The sequence below is a fragment of the Camponotus vicinus genome, unplaced genomic scaffold, assembly GCF_025532165.1.
Source record: "Camponotus vicinus isolate PSW18456_S1 unplaced genomic scaffold, iyCamVici1.0 SCAF_13, whole genome shotgun sequence".
In the NCBI taxonomy this organism is placed as follows: Eukaryota; Metazoa; Arthropoda; class Insecta; order Hymenoptera; family Formicidae; genus Camponotus; species Camponotus vicinus.
The window spans coordinates 1,748,502-1,767,599 of NW_028141949.1; the positions used below are offsets into that span (position 1 = coordinate 1,748,502).

The 19,098-nt window shown below is 38.2% G+C and overlaps 1 protein-coding gene across 13 annotated transcripts in view; it reads left to right on the forward strand.

The window, feature by feature from the left end:
- Window positions 1-1,595: 1,595 nt before the first annotated feature.
- LOC145963887 (protein turtle) overlaps window positions 1,596-19,098 on the forward strand; it is a 103,819-nt gene continuing 86,316 nt past the window's right edge. For 6 of the 13 annotated variants that reach the window (XM_083086186.1, XM_083086191.1, XM_083086194.1 and 3 more), the window contains exons 1-4: window positions 13,504-13,589; window positions 14,072-14,234; window positions 14,319-14,535; window positions 17,728-17,772. The gene's annotated coding sequence lies outside the window, so the exon portion shown is untranslated. Of the gene's footprint in view, window positions 1,772-13,503; window positions 13,590-14,071; window positions 14,235-14,318; window positions 14,536-17,727; window positions 17,773-19,098 lie in introns of those variants that run through there. The other 7 variants (XM_083086193.1, XM_083086196.1, XM_083086192.1 and 4 more) reach the window with 3 other exon arrangements.

Here is a 19,098-nt window from a genome sequence, read left to right on the forward strand (position 1 = left end):
CACGTATATTGCCCATAACTAGTAGCAATAGTTCCTTTATAATAGTACATATATATATATTATTAGTATTATTATATAGTATAAACACGAGTGTATATATACATATATATACTCACTCGGCGGTTACACGCGGTCCAAAAAATATCCTCGTGGATTAGAAATTGAAACTATCCTAACGATGCTCGACAAATCCCAGTTAGGTCAGGACGAAAAGGAAATGCGGCACAGCCAGCGGGCTGTAACGGGATCGCAGCTTTCGGTAGAAGGTATTAGCGTGATTACGAGACCACTGCAACTGGTCCCTCGCGAAAGTTTCGTGCGATAAGGGATTCCCGCAGCATAGTAGTCACTCTCCTTCTTTAGCGCGACGCTTACGGGTCAAATGGCCTGCAGATGCAAAGTGTTCTCTTCCGCGTGCATGCCTTCCAGCAAACTTTAATACGTCGATTTCGACGAGCCTCGTTCTTCCCGTCTCTCCCGAAGCGTGATGACGTCACTGCGAAAGCATCACTTCAAACTTTCATAAAGCTCCGCACGCACTCCCTCTCGTCGAATATGCAGCGCATTTTCATATATTCATGCGGATAATTGTATGTACCAGGCTTGTACCGGCGAAATGATGCATTTTGCATATTACCTCTTTTATGATCTTTGCTATGTGCACAAAATTATTCAAATATTAATAAGCATTGTTAGGAGAACCAGTCATAAATAAAATTGAAACATTTTATATTTCACTCGCACATATTTAAAATATATATTCGCTTTATTGCATTGACATATTTAAAATATAAATCTGTCTAAAGTATTATTATCGAAGATATTATTACGGAAAATATCACTGAAAAAAGATGTTGATAAAAAATAGGAATGATAAAAAAATAGTATAAAATCGATTAAAGCAAAGAAATTTTGACAATTCTTCTTGTTACTGTTTGTGAAAATTACAAAAAGATTATTTATAAAGAGAGAGAAAGAGAGATACCTATATAAAATTTTTGCAAATACCCGCAATATGATAATAATAAATAAAAATTAATAATAAATAAGAATTTATTATAAAAGATAATATATATTTGACTCGAGAGATAAATCTCGTCGCATTATTGAAAAATTCACTGAATAAGACAAATTTATTTTCGCTACAAAATAATATCTCATAGATACATTGAATAGACTCAAACGTAAACAGTGTTTGTTTACGTTTGAGTCTATTCAATGTGTCTATGAGATATATTGTTGACATGCGTCATTCATACAAGCTGAGCGCTGGAGGGGGGATTGAGCTACGTATTGTAAGAAAAGACCTCGAGTTTAATACAGTCCATTGTCGATTTTTGACGGACGCGGATCGACAATGAGTGAAGATTGAAATTAGTGCCATTATAACGTGGAATAACTCATTACGGAGAGCAACGTGAATGTGCTACGAGATGTATACTGTGTTAGTGTTTTTTTATCTTTCGTAACAACTATTAATTTTTAGTTTCTAGTTTATTTTCTAGTTGTGAAGCGCACACGTAGATCGCAGTTCAGTAAAGTTTTTTTTTTAATTACTGAAGTATGTGTGTGTGGTACTGTGTGTTATTCTGCCCTTCCCGCGAATCTCGCTTGCAAAAGCTAATTTTTGTAATCAGCAGACTAACTAATGAAGATCTAATAAAAGGAATCACGGCAGAGTGGCATCTATACCTCGTTTTTACCCTGTGTTATATTGTGCACCGCTGTGGGATTAAAGAAGAGAGAGGCAAAGCTCTATATTCAATATACTGTAAGTAATTTATAATATGCTATGTTTCTAACGACTCTCGTATATTTTGGCTTCAATATTACTTGAATAAATTATTATTTCTGCCAGATAACGCATTCTATGAATTCGCGCTCTTATTAACGTATCGCGTTTATATCGCGATCGCAACGAACAATAGTCTAGTTATAATCGAATGCAATTCTCTTGCCGGTAATTATCGACCGATCTATCCATCACTAATGGCAATTAATACACATCAAACGATAATAATGCAAAACAAAAATCGACCTCCGTCCATACATCGCAATCGTGTATGGGGTGTGCAATTTTATACTCGTAAATTTCGTATCGTCTATCATCCACGGTAAGCTGATACAAATGAGAGAAGAAGGGGCGAGGGAGAGAGGGTTCGACGATATCCTAGTATCATCTGTTCTAAACGTTTGGCCGTGTTTCCATTATGGTAATGAACGTACAACGCTATCGTGAATTATTACCTTTCAAATCGCGTCGATAAATACGGCCAAAACGCGCGCAAAACGTTCGACACTTTACGCGTTTCGGACACGCTCGCGAATCCGAGATTCGATAATTTGCAAATGCGTTATCAAATTCGATCACGTGAATATTTAAATTTTGCGCGGTGAAATCATACGAGATTATACGTGAACATATTGGATCTGTGACGATTAATCAGAAATCACTGGCGTGAAAAAAAAATTATTTGCTAATTTACACACTTAAATTGAATGTTACTCTATCTTCAAATGATGAAATGGATAGTATGAACATATTTTTATTCTTGTATTAATATTAGCTATACAAATTTTAGATTTTTAAATTTTCTTATTTTATCGAAAAAAATATCTATATAAGTAACACAACTTTAACACACGTCTATTCTGTCCTTTTTTAGTAGTATAGCTTTTAAGTTAGCGACTCTGTTGCTCGATCTGTCATCAGACTGAATTGTCTTGATGGCAACTTTATATTTTCTTAACACTAGAATAACCACATCCGTCAAAATGACAGATTTCAGATTTTTTATTTTTTTAACTACAGAAATTATTCTATTTTTATCAGAACGTATCTTAACTTTTCCGAAATGACAAAATAATTATTCATATGTCAATCCATTTTCCATCAATTATTTTAATTTCGAAATTCTAATTTCGTGAAATCTATATACATATCTATATACATATCTAAATATACCAGAACCTGTCAAAATGATGGACTTAATAATTTCATCACAATTTATTTGGAAACTTGATAGCACGCGATCGTTAGTATGAACAAAACAAAATATGGCAGAGAAAAATTATTTTTGTAAAATACAGAGTGAAATTTTTTAAAGAAATACTATAAATATATGTATAATATTTATAAATAAATTAAAACAATATCATGTTGTGCGTCTTGTTTATGGTAAACATTGGTTAGCATAATATTTTGATAATAATTCAGGAAAATCATATTTTCGTTGTCAGTTCGTTAAAATTCATGCGATAAGCGCTTATTGCGTTAGTAAAAAGTACATTTATTTTTAGATGTATTATTAAGTTTTCAAACAATATCAAGTTTTCAAATAAATTATAATGAAATTATCAAGTTTATCATTTCGATAGATTTTGATATATTTAGATATATATTATATATACAACTTCGAAATTATATATAGAATAGTCGGTGGAAAATGAATTAGCATGTGTGTAATTATTTTGTTTTCGACAAAGTGCAAAATAATTTTGTTGATTTAATTTGAATTTCATTTTAAAACGCGTTTTATTTTATAACAGTTTCTCTAAAGTATAACGTAATTAAAAATATTGTCATTCCAAATATATTTGTATCTTTTTATTTTTCATGTAATAGAATTGGATAATTATAAAAATAGTTTCAAAAAATGCTAAAAATAATATAATATATAAATATTTTGAATAATTTCATTTTAACAAAAAAAAAATAAATTTAAAATATCAAAATTTTTTGTAACTGAAAATTATCAAAAGAATTAAAAGTAATAACAAATAAAATATTTTTTTCAAATACTTGTCAAGTTGACGGATGTGATAAAACTAAGTATATATTCTCTCTCAACAATGATTGTTCCAGTGTTTAAAATCGTAGATAGACACGTTCTACGTCAAGCGTAGAACGTGTCTGACGAGAAAAATTTTATTCCTAGGGCGAATCGAAAGTTTCTCCCACGATTCGTCCGTCGAAATTTTCAAAACATCGGAATCTCAAACCATTTCCTTCTTGTATTGAGTACGAATGAATCGCGCGTCAATCCACCGTATTTTTACAGGATTTACAAATATCTCGCGGCTTTTTTCAGTAGCCGAATGGGGTGTGTATGAAAACGCGCGATTTGTATACAGCTTCGATTCGCATATATTCGTTGTTTATTTGCCGGACGGATTTTCGTTTCCTATCGGCGTCAATTCGTCAGCTATCGCCGAGCGCTTTACAATATAGATAGATAATCCACGTCGCGTTCCACTACTCTGCCACTTGTGCATTAATAAAAACGAATTAAAAATTTCCTCTTTTTGCGACGTCGCGCGAACGCACGTCGGCCACTTGCATTATAGAAGTATCTATCTCTCTATCCGCCTCTTTCTCGTCGAGAGCATTTATCCCGCGAAATCCAGTTGCATTGAATTTTATTCGCGATAAAGAGAAAGCTTCTGTCTGCTTAGCGCCGATAATCATTCGTAGCTAGATTCTTTTTAAGCAGACATCGAGACATGAATTTCGCGTACGACATCTCTCGATGCTCCCTTTCTCGAGCACGTATCTTTGAGATTCGCGCGTGTCCTCCATCGCATGACGTACAAATTTATCGGCACTTATATGCCAGATATCCACGAGGCTTTCGATTGCAATTCGTGTCACTTGGCGTGCGGTCGCGCACAAAGTGCTTACGATTTCTAACGCGAGCGCGAGCGCAAACTCTTGTCTCTCGAACGCGATGTGCAACATAAATCCTGCTTCCGCCTCCAGTTTATCACGGACCGGGTGTCCGCGAACGAAGGGTTACGATGATCTATATCTTCGGTCCCGTATTCTCGCCGCGCATTTATCGCATAAATGTGCCTGTCCGATTTCACGTCTCGTGTTGACACTGGAGGCCGATCTTCGTGCTGAGCAAACAACGCTCGGTATCGGGAGATCGCTAAATGTGCGGGAAGAGAATACGGGCTCTCTTACCATCTTCCTCTCTGTCCTAGATGGAATTTGAGCCCACCCACTCGCGTTTGTACCGCGTAAATAATGATAGTTACTGTTACTATCTCAATATTATCTCTCGATATTATCCCGGTATAAATTAATGGTAAAACTGCGGCGAAGCAATAACGATGTGCTCTGTACGATTGGGAAATACTGATATAATACACGTTTATTGGTGTATTAACTGACTAAAATGTTGGACCGACGCAATCAAATTTCATTAAATTTTGTTTGTAGACTGTGTGGCATGTAATCAACAACATGAACATTCGAACTGCATCATGTAATGTTGACTGCGAGCGATCCTGCTTTTTCGGCAATAAATCCTACTGTCGATACGTAATGGTGTGCGCGCGCGCGCAATACTGTCATATAAAATGCTATTAACAATTTACAGCAAACGCGCAAATTAAACGCATCGATCGTGGCTGCCGAAAACCTCCACACAAGTTAACACTTAATTCCTAGCAAAAACGGCAAACTTCTCGCGTAAACTGTAAATTACATCGATTTTATCCCGCAAATAAATGCTCCCTGTCGCTTTAAACATAATGCCATGGTTTTAACAGGCCAAAATTTACATACCGCTTCGCAAAAGCCTAGATTTTATCGCATTTTATTCTTCATATTCGTAACAACCTTCGTCAATTTTGCTATACTTGAGAATAATTTAAAATGCGATCGATTGATTATTAATATCGTGCCAACTTCAATTTTAATTTAAATAAAGAAGCGAGATATAAACTTAAAACCATTTTTAAAAACAGACGTATAATTTTTTTAATAATTAATAAAACGATATTTTAAGAAAAAAATTAGTTTTAAGATTCCATGAGTCTCAAGATCTTAGATGAACACTTTCCAAATAACTTATATGGTATTTCGTTGGATGCAAAAACAGAAAATGTAACAAAATATCTTACGTATAAATGCCATTTCCGTTTATTTATTCCAGTGGAATAACCGCGAGAAATTAACACAAGTATTAACACAAATTTTTTTCGCGTTCTTTGGCTTACGTACATCTTATCGCGCATATAACTCTCTTCCCTCTTTTTTTTCTCATTCAAACTTTCGAACGGCTTATCCAGCTACTTCAGCATCCATCGCTTTATAAACTTGATGAACAATGCGAGAGACCAGGCTATCCGAGCTTTACGAGTGTTGTTTAAGGGTCCTTTCCATTCCTCCGAGCTTTCTCCTCTTCCTCCTCCTCTTTTCCGTCGTTCTTTTCTCCGTCCAATACTTGCTCGTATGTCCTCAATACGTATGTATGTATACAGCCGAAACGTGCCGAGCACAATTTCATTCCGACAATCAGTGTCGCTTATACTCGTTGCGAATATCGTTGGAAGTTCGACGTCTCTCTTCCCGTCGAGATATCTCTCTAGGCATGTTGCGCACCCTCGGTTTCTCTCGCTGATCGTCGCGTTCACATGCCGACCGTTTTCTACAACTCGAAAACCGCGTTCTAACGTGCAACGTAATTTCCTACGTGCCTAGCGCGCCCCTGCTGTCGGAAACGCGCCGAGCGTCGACAATGGGGGGTGTTTTGACGCCGCTCGTTACAATCTCCCTCGGCTGTCGAGATGTGTCGTTATCTCGTGAATCGTCATTTATTCGTAATCAGGGACTGAAAACATGGGAAATGTATCAAAGATACAAAAGATCCTTTTAGGAAAAAAATGCGTATGTGAAAGAAAAAATATCTTCTTTTAAAACGCGTAAATTTTTTATATATAATCGTCACCATCAATTACTCTAAAATAAAATTCGCATAAAACTTTGGTCTTTGGGGGTGTGCAAAGGGACGCATGATAATACAATTTTCATATTCTTCGCCCATGTCTCTAGAAACTTGGCGTATAGAATATTTTGAAATTCAAACGGAGCTCGTGTCTTTAAAACTTTGCACGTAATAAATCCTCAAATTCGCGTAGCCGAGTTTCAAGGACACGCGCGGCTGTGCTAAAAGTTTCAGACGCAGGAACCCATAAAAGAAATTGGAGATTTATTAATCGTTCTTGTGCCGCTGCTGTATTCTTAGAACTACTACTAACGGATTAATCTCTCATATCCCGTCTAATCGGTGGATCTTGCGAAAATAAAACGCGTACAAAGTTCGTCGCGTTAATTCAGTCGCGGTGAAGGAAACGGAACCGACAGGATATCGCGCGGAAAACGATCGACACTTGTCGTATATTCGTGTCGTACATTCACTCTACATGTGCGTTAATAACGTCGAAATAATCCTGCCATGGGTTGCTTCTCGCGACGAATGGGCCATTCGACGCGTTACGATCTTTCGCGAGCCTCGGATACCGTCCAAGAAATTTCGCGATATATAAACATCAGCTTTTGAATCACGAGTTGCGTCACACGTTATTTCAAGTATAAAATAAAATTTCAAAGAGAGAAAAAAATTTCAGAGCGCGCGTACGTAAGAATTTTCGGCCTTTTTCGCCGAAATCGAAAGAGGAACGACACGTTCGGATGAAACGTACAAAGCTTTTGGCCGATTAGAACTAAAATCGGTAGTTATTTCCGTAAATGGGTAATCGAGTGGGGACGCGCGCGGATTAAAAGCGCAGAGTGGTGCGCAATGACCTACCCCGTTCGGATTCGTCCGTATCGACAGTCGTTCTGAATTTGGTTTCAAGTGGGATTTGCTCTCTCGATGGAGATCGCGTGTTATACCGAATTATTTGACCGTTCCGCATATAAATTAAAACCGATAATGCAGCGCGTTTCTCGTGTTAGTTAGAAATCGAGAGACTGGATATACGATTACGCTAAATGCAATATCCGATTTTGTACAAATCTTTTTATTTCCAATTTCGCTAAAACCGAAAATACCGCGATTGCGCTTTAATAAGATAAAATTCATAATCTTTCATTGACGTATATCTTCGACGCTTCACTCGAGCATCGTTAGATCACCCCAATGCGATTTATTTAACAATCCTCAGATGTATGATATATTCCATGTATAATTTATTTAATCCAAGAGGATGCATCAAATCTTATCATTCCTTTCATGCCGTAAAATTTCTCTCTTCTTTCGTACTTCAAACTCTTAATCATTGACGCGTGTAACGCATTAGTAGCGTCGATAGTTACAGAAGCGTAGAGCGCGCCGCGTAAATAAATATGTCCCGATCCATCTACGTTTCCCAGCGCGCGACGGCCGGCTGCGGTGATCAGTTATACAGGTGATCAGTAGCGAATTTTCCTCGTGAGTAACTTTCCACCGATAAATTATACCGATCGCGGTACCGTGGACGCGCGATAATTCAGGGCCGCTGCTCTCGCGCAAACGTGAAAGCAAAGGCGTGGCACGCCGGAAGTTAGACGGACGATTTTCACGCGCGCGAAGTAGCCGTAACCACCCCTAGGTGCTTCTGCCTCACGGGGATGGCGAGGGAGCCGCGAGAAATACGCGCTGGACGACCGAAGGGAAAAGAAATAGAAGGAATAGAGTGCAGTTTGCTGCGAGACTTTCGGATGAGATAGAAAGATGAGGCGAAGAAATGAAATAGATTGAAGAAAAGTAATAAAATAGAATCAAGTAGAATAATCGTTACGTTGAATAAATGAGTTAATATCATCATCTGAATCGGTGATGGTTATTAAAAATTCTGAAAAGATGATCCATTTTTAATTGATACCGTGAAAAGGAGAAAATTATTAACTTCATTACTTGAAATTAAATTATGATATCACAGGTTTGGGCGCTTCTTAACAATGAGCGAAGAAGATTAGAACGGGAACGGCAAAAGAAAGGTAGAAGCGTTTCGAGACCAAATTCCGAGCTGCGAAACGAATGTATGGAGCTGGCTCGGTAATTAAGAAGTAAGGTGGGCAGGTCGACCCGACAGATAAAACTCGCGCAAACGTGCTCAAGCCGGCTACATCCCCCGTTTACCCGCCCCCGCTTACCCGGCGGGTCTCTCTGGGTGAGTTCTAAGCGAGATACTATGAGGTCGTGTCTCTCTCGAGTTATAGCCGGCTGCTATCTCGTTCCCTCTCACCTGCAGCTTCTGTTTTCTCCTCGTCCGTTTTTCGGTAGTTTCTTTAGGGTTCTGCCAGTGTTTTCCCCTTCCCCCGTCTCCCTCATCGTAGCTTCTCGTCTTAATCCGCGATGATATCGCTGACGCTGATCCGCGAACGTGTCTCGAATCGCCGGGGCTCGAAGCAGGATTATGCGTCCGGGAATATCTGCGAGCGTTGGGGAAGCGAGAGGGAGAAGGATAAACTAGCTTGTCTTCGAGACGAGCGACACCGTCATGATTTCTAGATATAGATGCAACCATGAATCTAGATTATACTCGCGATTACGACTATATTAGGACGTTTGATGATGATCGTATTGGATTTTGTGTGTGGTAAACAGCGAATATTTATTATTGTTATATATGATTTGCAAACAATACCGCTTCATAATCCGCCCCGATAATCTCATTGGGAATCGAATGTATCATCAGGGATATCAGATTTTAAGTGTGTGATGAAGAAAGTCTATAGATCCCGTAGTCCCAATCGAAATTGAAATAAAATAAAACTTTTGCAACAAGTCGATAAAGTTTCTCGTGGTTAACACTTGTACAAATAGACACCGAATAGACGGCAGAGTGTGTTCAGAAAAATATTGCACTTCCAATTATAACCGCGCGCGAGTTTCAGAAGTCTAACATTTTCTATTTACTCACAACTTACGAGGAGAGATAAGAACAAAAAGGAAAGAGAACAATCCAGCGTAATATAATATGTTCCTCGTGCGCGTTTAAAAAATAGAAGGGAAAGCGAGAGTCAGTCGGACCTCAGTATTTTTTCGCATTCCGTTTATTCACCATTTCCCGGCATGCGGCAAAAGGATACATTTGCATGGGAGATTCTTCCCGACGTTTCCCGCGAAAGGCGACACGTACGACAAATCCAGTATCCCATTTCACGCCAGAAAAAAGATTAAAGTATGTACCTTGGGATATAAATTATAAATAAAAAAAGAGATCGTCGCGCGCTTGGCCGAATTCCCGGGCAACAAATACATACGCATATTTTATTCGTCTTCTTTTTTGCCAAAGACGGCTCGTACGAGCTTTTAATAATCTTTTTCCTTCGATTCTATTGTTCATAAAGTTCTGCCTCGAGCTAGAACAGATATCATTATCTGCAAGAAGCTTCACATGAATATTTTCAATGTTGACATATTTTAGCAAGAAAATCGATAGATGAGCTCGCATATGAAAGGAAGATTTTTGCAATGTGTACGATGATAATATGATGCAGTATGTTTAAAAATTTTTTATAAAAAGAAAGAAAGAGAGAAATCACGTTTTTTAATAAAATATATTATTGATTTGTTTTAATAATATTTATTAAATTTATTAAATTTATTAAATTTTCTAACAAACCAAAAGATTTTAATTCTGAAATCGCATGAGATTATAAGACAAATTAAAAAGCTTTTTCCTTTCTCTCTTTATCTACGAAAATTTTTCCTAAAATTTATTCGGAGTGTTTTAACATATTCATCAGCTCTTGTGCAAATGTATAATCGCGCAAACGAAGGCTGCATAATTAAAGTATTATTTATAAACATATTTATTTTTTTTTCATTTTTTGATAACTGTGCATACACCTGTGTGCATCATTTCTCTGCCGCAATATGTTGTATTAAAATATGCAAAATATATGAGACTGAGCGCACATTCTGGGTAATAAATAAATAAATACGCGCGCGTCGCAATACGGGCTCTCCGTATTTGTTACGCGATTCCCTCTTCTCGTTGGCAAACTGAAAAAAAAGATTCATGCAAGTGAGAGGATCGCAAATGGAAATTGGCTGCATGACGAAGGCAGAAAGGAATATTTACTGCGCGAGGGTGGCGGAGTCGTAACTTATGCAGCGGAGCTAGAAGAAACATAAATAGACGGGCGTTGGATCGAAACGCTCGACGAAACGAGAATGATTCCGCACCGGTGTGAAAAATCGTGGAAAAAAGGTGAGAGAAAGCGCATTGAAGGCCCCGGTCGGAAATAAAATTGCTTGAAACATTTATGGCAATGTACATGTGTGTGTCTATAAAATGACGAAATAAAATTCATCAACGGTAAAAATCGATGCTGACTCGTTCTCGTTGGCGCAATTTGCGCGTTGCGGATTCTGAGGAGGAAAATTATTAAAACAGCTTATTTTCTTTAGTTTTTAATGCATGTCACATGCTTTCACGATTTCATGTTCATTGTGTTTCGTTTGCGCCATCATCGAAAGTTTCTCGCATCATGCATGTTTCTCGTTTCACGTTTCCGTTTTCGCAATCACAAAGCTAAAATTCAGAAAACCTCGAAACCCTTTTAATTTTACCGCATTCAGCCTTTGCTCTTACTCGCGGTGAAAGCGGAAAAAGACCGACGGTCGTGCACGAAGCAAACTAAGCGAGCCGAAGGGTGAAAATACGTGCAAATGGAAATTGGTTGCAAAGGAATATTTACTGCCAGTAGCAGGGTTGGATAAGAGACCGTAACTTATGCCACGGAATGAGAAGGAACATAAAGAGGAATGCACTGACTCCGAAAGTCACGCAGGGGTTGCGCGGGTGTGTACGAGAGGTTCTACATGAGAAAGAAAGAGAGGGAGAGAAAGAAAGAGAAAATGCTCCGGTACCGCGTCGGCGTACGTGTTAAGAGGGATGAAGTATCTGAAAGGCACATCATACATCGGACACATTGATCGATGGACCTGTGGGCTCCGAGGCTTGCGATAGAAGTTAAAGGAACGAAGATAAATTAATACTATGGAATTTTGGAGAGTTGGAAACAAACTCTCCCGTGCTCCTGGACCAGTACATATTATATTTCTGATTACTCGCGTCCCGTGTTCATATTCCTCTCCATGCTTTTAATTGATCTCTTTCGCGGGTTATAAATCTCATCTTTTCAATACATCGAGAATAAATTCCGTCGGGAATGAGCGTATTTTGTATTTTTATAAAGTATCTGTTAACAGAATTCTTTTCTTTTTTTCATCAAAAATCGATGCAATATACCCGACTTTGCATCATATAAAATAAATATTTTAATCCAAAGAGTCGCTAATTGGCGTCCGAGATTTTTTTTCGCGTCCAAAAAAAGTGTAAAATCCAAGAATATAGTTTAAAATATATTGAATATATTTAATATATGTAATATGCTGTATATAAAAAATAATAAAAAAAAATAAAAAAATAGTAAAAATAATTAAAAAAAAATTTTAAAAATAAAAAATTAATTATGGCAAAAGAGTGTCAGAATGAAATTACAATTACTTGGTATTTCGCCGTTCTTCTACCAATAACAATAGCAATCGAGTTGCTTTATTGAAACCCAAGCTACCCCTACGGTCGCATTTCCGCCACTAATTTATAGAATACTTGGCATAATTAGAAGATGGTCGCTGAGAAACATTTCTCAAAGACTTTAACGCGAACGACCATCTAGTCCTTCGACCATAATGTCCTGGATCTTTCTCTCTTCCTCTCTTCAAGTTCGTTTATTGGGGGAACTTTTGCTTCCATTAGTCCATAATTAACTGAGTCAAGCAGTCGAAGTCTACGTCTTCTCGTACTCCTCGGGAATCGACAAATCGTGTCTTCCATCCGGTGACTGCGCGAAAGACGTTAAGGAGAAGAAAAAGAAGAGGAAAAAAAGATAGAAAAGCAGGAGAGTCTGGGGTTAGTGATGCGGGGTGGAATCTGAAGGGGAATCTTTCGTCGAATTCGTTAATTCCGTTGCCTGGTCGTCCTTTGTGGCAGACTTCGGAATTAAATTTCCGGTCTTGGGAATCCGAGGAATCCTTCGTCGGACGTCGGTTCGTCCGGTAATTCGATCAGCAATCATCCTGAGGTCGGTCGACGACAACGTCTTCCTTAGTCCGTGACAACCCGCTATCACATATATCTCCATGTATGTATACACTGACAAATAGATAAATAAATGAAAGCGATGCGAGAAAGATATTGGTGGAACATATCCTGTAACTAACAGCAACGACATATCTCTGCGAGGTAAAGTACTGAATATATATAAATACTGAATATACATACGTATATAGACAGACTGGTGATAGATGTAATTACATATTATTGATGTTAACGGACTGACCACGATTGCGTCAGCTTTCATTTGCACCGCGGGTGGCATGAGAAGGACGATGGATAATCATTAATTAATGGGCAGTCAGCTTTAATAAAATGCATCATAAATGCACGACGCTAATCATGTGGGGCGATTGAACTCATTGATCGAAACAATTTCTCGTATTGGTATCTGATATTGCAATCGTGCAAAGTGTCGCGACAAAGAGAGAGAGAGAGAGAAAGAGAGGGAGGGAGAGAGAGAGAAATATTGTTTATTAATAGAAGGCATATTAATAATTCGCATATATACGCATTCGTGCGATGATAACGTCAGAAATAGCTTAATGTGTAGAGTTTCATGCATACACTTGGTTGCGCCCCGGGTCTGCGCAGTGAACGAGCTTTGCCCAGTCGCACGTGAGACGGGCAGCTAGACGCACGTCCGCCGTTCCCAATCCTCCGTTCGTGCATGAACAGCGAGACAAGTGTGTAGCTCTACCGTCCATTTGCATTTCAATGCTTTCGTCGGTCCGAGCTCTGATGCTCCGTTTCCCTTTCTCGTCGATTGTAAGCGTCGAGCTGAATCGCTCATTTATGAGAGTTCTCTCCTGACTTCATCCCCGTAATATTTCCTTAAAACTTGGTATGCACATGCGGAAGAAGTTAGCGGCTGTTAAGATGTTAGAGCGATTACCAAAACTACCGGAATGTCAAATAAATTATAGTCTTACAGTCTAGATAAAAGTGATATTGATAAAATTATTGAGAGCGAAATGTGTTAGTATTCGTACAAAATTAAAAGTGTGTGATTTTAAATTAACGCATTTCATTAAAATGACGTATCCAGGCTGTTCGTCAAATTAGACTCGCCGCGGATAAATCTAAAAAAAAAGAGAGGCAAATAATATTTGATATATTTCAGAGGGATAAAAATATATATGAAATTATTATCGTTATTCAACGACAGATGCGGTGCTAACGGTGCAACATATATGCGAAACTTGCAGCGAACTAATCGATTTCAATCCGAACTTCGGTCGCAAATTCCGACCACCTGTTTATGGGCGAGTGGCGATTACCAAATGAAATTACGTACACCTGCACGCACGTAGTCCAATGTATGCATTAATGTATGCACAGCTATCGTACCTACTACCTATTTCTAGCCGTCCAAACTTGCTCGCACAGCTATCGTATCTACTACCTATTTCTAGCCGTCCAAACTTGCTCGCGGATCTCTAGATGCCTGGTACCGAGGAGGACATCGATTTTCTGCCGAGCGATTCGATGTTCATAGCCCGACCCTCCACATAAAGATTATTGGTGTAAACACAGTGAAGCAATGTGTGCGTACATGTGAAATTTCAGATAGACGAGAAGAACATTGTACTCCAATTCGCACACAATCGCGCGAGTTTCTTTACACGATAGGTAAGTTTATCCGCATATAATTATATTTATATTGGCTGACTCTGCAGTGGATTTATCAAAAATTAGAGTCACATAGATTTATAATTGATTCTCTCGACGCAGCGATACGTCACACATTTCAAAATTAGAGCCGATTTCTTCTGTTGATATCAGCCAAGACGATACTTTTCAATTTTAATACGAGCTTTAAATCCGTGTCGTTTGCCGCGAATACGGTTCGTTCCGCCTCATCTATCCGAGATTGAAATGATTTAACGATGTCCCGTAATTTAATTTTATAGATGATTAAGTCATTTGTCGCCAGTTGATTAGATATTAGAATCTCGTGAAAAAGCCTCGCGTGTTCCATCATCAGAAAATTGGAACTACGAGATTCGACAGACGATAGTAAGGACAAAAGACTCACCTGTTCGAACAATAAAGAAGAGGAAGCACGGCCAGAAGTTCTCGTCGAGTCTTGTAGCTCCTCGGAGACATTTCTCACGGGACGGGCGAGCGGACGATTAGATTTGGACCTGCAGTTTCCTAGATTTCTCACCGATTCTGAGGGATGAGAGAAGCAAGACGAGAAGGGCATTACGCCCCTGAGGTAGATCACTTCCGTCCTTGGATCCTTCCTAGGAGCTTAGATCAATTTCGACGTGTCGCAACGGGAAAGCATAGACCGAAAAGAATGGTTTTTTTCCCCTTTTCCCGCGACATTACACGAGGTCATGCTAGAGGAGATGAAAGCGTATGAAGAGATGAAAGAGCATGAAGAAGATTATGACAGTAAGAGGGATGGATGCAAACGAGAGTCTTACTAGACGTTGATACGGATTACGAGAACGAACTGTCGAGAATGGATTAATGATAATGAAATGAAATCTGTTTATTTTTAATATAAGAAAAAAAAGAGAAAGAAAGAAAGAGAGAAAGTGGATATCTTCTTTCTTGCCAATTATTGCTTGAATTATAGTGAATATTTGCTTTGCAACAAAATAGACGAGTAAGTAGCAATCTTATAAAGTTTAATAGGCAGTGGCGTCGTAGTTTGCGTTCGATTAACCAAGCTCCGAAATTCAAAAGAAAGCACTCGCGCCTCGTTGCAGTTTCGGTGTACTCTTAGTGCAAATGAGAGTTGAATGGAGTTCGCGGAATTCTAAACTAGAGTCACGTCCGCGAGCTCGTCGCCTCGACTCGCAAACGCATTCATAAAATACAGACGTGACATTTATGATAAATTATGCGAGCTATTTCAAACATTTTGTGCAATCACATTAGCGCTTCGATGAAACTATTTTTAACAATGTCGTACGCAAAAGTTTTCCCTCTTCTCACTTTTAAAGTTTGTGTTGTAACGTAACTTTGCCTCGCTCAACTACTTGACGATCGCGTGTTGCAAGGCTTAACAATTTATTATTCATCAGTCGTAAATTATTTACGAATGCTGTATATTCTCCGTGAAGTTCAAGAGTTTTGTCACTATTTTTTATGCAGTATTATGGTTCAATATTATTGTGACTCTCAAGTGCAGAGTTTACAGTTAATAACTCGTGTTGTTCTTTGGTAAAATATTTTGGCGCATCTTCATTTCTATTATATTTCGATAATTAAGCGTCTAATTAAAATTTTGATAGCAGGAAAAATTAATACGTATATTATTTTAGCTATCATTGTATTGTCATTTAATGCAGTTTGAATAAAACATTTGATAGCGAGGAATTGCAGGAAATTAATACAATGAATCGCGATCTATTCGCGAGATCATCAACATACACACATGACGATTTTTATACAAAAGTACTTTCATTTCAACAAATTCGCACGTGATTTTTATAGATTATATTTGGTTTTCTTTACATCCGTTTGGCAGGTTCGTTAAATGTAGCTATTTAACAATTTACAGAGTTAGCATTTCCCTGCCGGAAACGCTTCCCGGACAACGAAACCGCTCGCGCCGTCGTACTTGAGAGTTCTGTTGTGTCGCGAAAAAAAAACGTTGCATTTATTTCCAGCGACCAAATATTCTGCGGCGATTCCGAGCGAATAATCTACGGCGCGGCGCGATTTACGGACTTTCGTGACCGAGTTCTCCTCCCTAAACAGATCGATACTCGCGAATGGCGGCGACGTGAATTATTTTATTATCGGCCCTCTTTGTGAGGGCATTTTTCTATCGAGAAAATATACATTAATACCGGGGAACGCGCGCGCGTAATGTTCCAACATTTTGAAATAATAAAATACTAGATGCATTATCGGGACTTTGAAAAAGAGGCGAAAAAAAGCGAACGAACAGCAAGATTTCTACTTTTTAAGTCCTCCATTTTCCACTCTTACTGCCAGTCTATCCCTTCTCGACACAGTTTTCATTCGAATATCCAGAGCTTTGCTCCCGCAGTCTCGTTCTCTCCACTTTTTTTCCTTCTAACGACTGAATAGTCTGGCCGTGACAAGTATATCGACCGCGTTCCCGCCATCTTTCTCTTATCCTACGCGCTCCGCTCTCCCGAAAGAAATGCCGTTAATGCGCGTTGTAATCCCTAGAATGGCGTCGAAACTGATGCACCAAGTTTTTCATAGTTACGATCTTAGTACCAGGAGGTAGGATACGCATATCTCGAGCTTACGTCTTTCCAGTCATAAAAAGTTAATATTGAAGCTTTGAAAGTTCTCGCAGCATTAAACTGAGAAAATTCCGGAATCTCAAGTTTAATTTTCCCCTACAAAAGATCCATAAACAAATCTCAAATCAATGTAATTGATCGATCTCAATGTAGTCGATCGACTAAAGTCGATTACACCGTCGAGTGCCGATTATCCATTCCACCTTCTAGTTGCAATCTCCCCTCGATCGCGCTTGAAGAGAAGAAAAGTCGGCGATCTCTTTTGATTAAGTCTCGATATAACCAGATTGCCAAATCGATGAAAGTCCGAGGACTCTCGCGCCGGAAATTCTTTTTTTTTCCTTTCCTTTCCTTTCGTGCTATAACGTTTCCCACCTTTTCTCTCGCCTTCTTCGACACCATCGTGCACCCTTGCCTTTGTGTTCGGCTACTTCCGCCAGCCTTACGTCTACACTCTCCCCTTCTCTCTGGTCACGCGATCGTTCTTACGGAAGGATTTTTCAGACTGTAAATTGCGAAAGTTCTAACACGACTTCCACAGTATCGCGCCTTTAAGCTCAGCCATTGTTTCTTCTTGTTTCAGATCCTGAGACGGCTTCTAGGATTCCAGATTAAGCGGACTCTGAGGGTAAGTGTCAGTTAATAAATATCAGTTAATAATACATCGATTTTGTTTATCTAATTATTAAATCATATTCAGTATATTACTTTTTAGATATAAATTTGATTTTATCTCGTAATATATGGAATAGCGAACAATGTACTAAACTGGGTGTGCTAATAAATCCCCCGACAATTATTCGCTCCGATTCACTTGAAAACCGTACGTGAAAAGAGTGTGTTCCGAGCGCTCTCGAAATTTTTCACCGCGATCTGTTGACTTTTGTCCGGAATTCAGTTTAGAGATCATTCCAGCTACACAATCGAAGCGATATCGAGGGATTCGGCTAATCTGAAATTCGAAAAATTCACGCGCGAAAAAAACCGCGATTGTTTCGTTCGTTTAACGAATGCGCGCCTCTCGTTCGCGTATTCCGCGAGTACTTGACGAGTATTTGAAATTTATCGAGGTAACAACAGGCAGCGCGATGGCATAGAGCATCATCTCCTTGAAAAGTTCTCCGTTCTTGTAAAGCGCTCGAAACAATTCCGACGTCGGCGGCATCGCTTTTGTATCGGGAATGCCAGGACAGCGAAAGTTTTTGCATTCTCTTGTCGCCAGGCGCGATTTATCCCACGCTCCAAATATGCGACAATATTTATGCACAATGTCTATGGTATCTACATTTCGATTATAAAAATTTCAGCTTGCGTATAAAGTATAAAATAATATTAGACAGAGAAGTATTTTCATAATGCAAAATCTTGATACAATATTTAGTAAATTATAAATATTTAATAAATTATATTAAAATATTAAAATTAAATAATATTAATGTTAATTAATATTAACAACATTTACTTCAAAATATGATAATCTTTGTTAATAGTTATAATTATTTTTATGCGTATATACACTTTCTAAATATATTAAACATATATTAAACATGTATTAAACATATATTATACATATATTAAACATATATTAAACATATATTAAACATGTATTAAACATATATTAAACATATATTAAACATGTTAGACTATTTTTATTTATCAAAAAATTAAAGTTTTTTTCGAGAAGAAAAAACGCTTACGTGAGCTTCAATATAAGGCTGGTACTTTTATGTATGGCTGGTACTTCAATGTAAGGTTGGTACATTATGTAATCAACTTCGTCCAAGAACGTGCAGAATTATTGCTTCAGGCGCCAACCTTAATGGTTTTAGCGAAAGGCGCTAATGAATATTTTTGCAAGATCGGACCGTGAATTTTTTGGCCTAATAATTTCTTTGATCGCAAGTCACGTAATTATGCCCATCCGTGTACTTTATACACGTATATGCATATTAAT